At 42.2% G+C, this 2,500-nt stretch overlaps 2 protein-coding genes across 2 annotated transcripts in view; one reads left to right on the plus strand and one right to left on the minus strand.

Annotated features, from left to right (window-relative positions):
- The window catches only part of LOC137976120 (neuronal pentraxin-2-like), a 207,046-nt gene that overhangs the window by 122,030 nt on the left and 82,516 nt on the right, over positions 1-2,500 (plus strand). The gene's annotated exons all lie outside the window — the stretch shown is intronic.
- Positions 1-2,500, minus strand: part of LOC137976122 (ribonuclease H1-like) — a 19,665-nt gene that overhangs the window by 16,507 nt on the left and 658 nt on the right. The window lies entirely within an intron of this gene.

Raw genomic sequence — 2,500 nt, forward strand, 5'->3', positions numbered from 1 at the left:
GTTTACCTAACTCAGCCTCAACAGTGTCAATAAATGGCTATCATGAAACATCTCTGGATATCATTAACTGTCAAGAATCGGAATTTAGACGGAAATCGGTGGGAGTTTACTCTATTATAAGGTAGCAAATTCAGCTGAACTAGCTCTGGTATAGGCTAAGGGTTCCAGGGTTCCAGCAGCACATCACCACCCAGAAATTTCTAAAGGGCCCCCCCCCCCCCCCGGGATTACAGCCCTTCGCAAGAGGACAGGAAAGAAGCACTTCAAATCCAGGAGTCAGTGACCAAAGAGACTTGCAGCACGCAGAGCCAAAGAACGGATCGTAGAACAGATGCAAGCAAAAGAGGAGAATTGACTTATTTAGATTGCACTGTTTTATCGAGATGATTACCTTTTGTAGTGTAAACATTGATGACATCAATTTTTAGGGGAGTTGTGTGCGACATTCAAAGGCACCCTCCCCCACTAAGTTGCATGTGACATTTGTTATGTAGGAGCAAGTCACGTTTTTTGGAGTAGTAAAGATCAGTTCCATATTTTTTGTACGAGTTTGGAAAGGAAATGGGTGAGCGGATTAAAAAGAAGTTGTGTTACATGGGTGAGTTTTGCTGAGTCAAGTATTACCAATAAATTCGGTATAGTCGTGATTATGGATGCGTGTAGTACTCCAAAATCACGGAACTGAGGGTGTTTGCTATTGCTACATTGATTGAGTCTGGGGAGAATGCATGTGTTATTAAATTTTGAGCTTTTTTTCAACAGGCACCCAGGACTGCTCTTCACAAGGCATCTTGAACTGCTTTTCATAAGGCATCGATCAATGGAACAATAAGAGATGGTCAAAAAGCTTCTTGTCTGTGGTGCAAATACTGTCCAAAGAGTGCGATCAGGTCCTTTTATCTTTTCTGTTTACAAAACTTCATGCAACAATATGGCGTAAAGATCAGTTAGAGCCGCCTGTAGTGAGTTTCGTTAAGAACAAAATTCACGACTTTTGCGATCATTTTGTGAGCATTTGTAGTTCAAGCCCGATTCCAATAAAAACGAGCGGTGCCAAGCTACATAAATCCGGCACGGCTTCGTTTTTTAAGCAAATTGATCAGAGCGGGTAAACGTTAATATAACGCAACAGAAAATATGTGCGTTATGAAGTAAGAGAATGTTCGAATTTGTGGAAGTTCGGTTCAATTGGCCGAGGTAGAAACTGCTTTTAATTACTTTTCACATACAGTGTACATTTGGCAAAACTAGGAAACATTTGTTGCGGGAACATTGTTGCGGAAGCAAATGTTCCCGGTTGGGCCACGTAAGAAACATGTTTTTTACCTGATCGAAAAACTTTCTTTTTTTTTTCGCCCGCAGCATTGGGGTTCCTACAGTTGTTTAGCTAGGCCCTTACTTATGATCAAGCCGCCTATTACAAAAAAATGCACCCTCCTCCGGGAGCTTAAGGCCGGTTTACACGGGACGATTTCTCGGCCCGACGGCGCCTGAGCGCAAATCTTGCGTACCGGTATATTTTGACAGCCGATGAACGACCGATTCATGGAAATTAAAATCGGTCAGATTCAAAAAATCTGTTGCAATGCAATAGATTTTTTGAAGTAGGACCGACACTCTGAGAGAAACCGCCACGTCAATCAAAGGGTATGCGAGTGGGTTATGCGCATAAATACTTAAAAAAGTAAAGCGTTTAAAATGGCGAATACTAAAAGGACAACGGGAAGATCTTTTGAGGAAAAGTTACACGTTTTACACAATTTACACGGTACGATTTATCGGCCCGACAAAACCGGCCGACAAATCGTTCCGTGTAAACCGGCCTTTTATGCAACGACGACGGCAACGAGAACGTCATCTTAAAATAGAAATTCGTGTTATTGTAATCACCTCGGGACTATTCAGTCCAACCTGTTTAACATAACAAAGGTGTGGCAGTTCGTCAAGAATGAAACTGATGTGAACGACGCTCAATTTAGTGGAGAGAAATAAAAGTTATCCCCAAGTGATAACAATAACGCGAATTCACATTTAACGACGACGTTCTCGTTGCCGTTGCCGTCGTCGATGCTAAAGCCCCCTTTTGACGACAACGCGAGCATACAAATGTGGGTCTATAATTCTCTATATTTACTCTGAAAGCGCTCGTACCAAATTATTTTTAGGATACTTCGCCGACATTGTACGACGCGAACGAGATGGGCTAACCGGCAGAAACTTACGATAGCGCAAAGTTATATTTTGAGGCGACGTTTCGGTTGACGTCGCCGTCGTAGATCTTAAAGTAACTAGGGAGCTTAAGATCTACGACGGCGACATCGACGAAAACGTCACCTCAAAATAGAACTTTGCTCTAGTAAAAGTCTTTCGCGATTATTCCATCTCGTTCATGTCGTACAATGTGGGCGAAGTATCCTAAAAATAAATTGGTACGAGCGGTTTCAGACTGAAAATAGAGAATGAAAGATTCTTCTCTGTTGCATGCTCACGTTGTCGTCAA

Source organism: Montipora foliosa, chromosome 11 (genome assembly GCF_036669935.1).
Source record: "Montipora foliosa isolate CH-2021 chromosome 11, ASM3666993v2, whole genome shotgun sequence".
NCBI classification, from domain to species: domain Eukaryota; kingdom Metazoa; phylum Cnidaria; class Anthozoa; order Scleractinia; family Acroporidae; genus Montipora; species Montipora foliosa.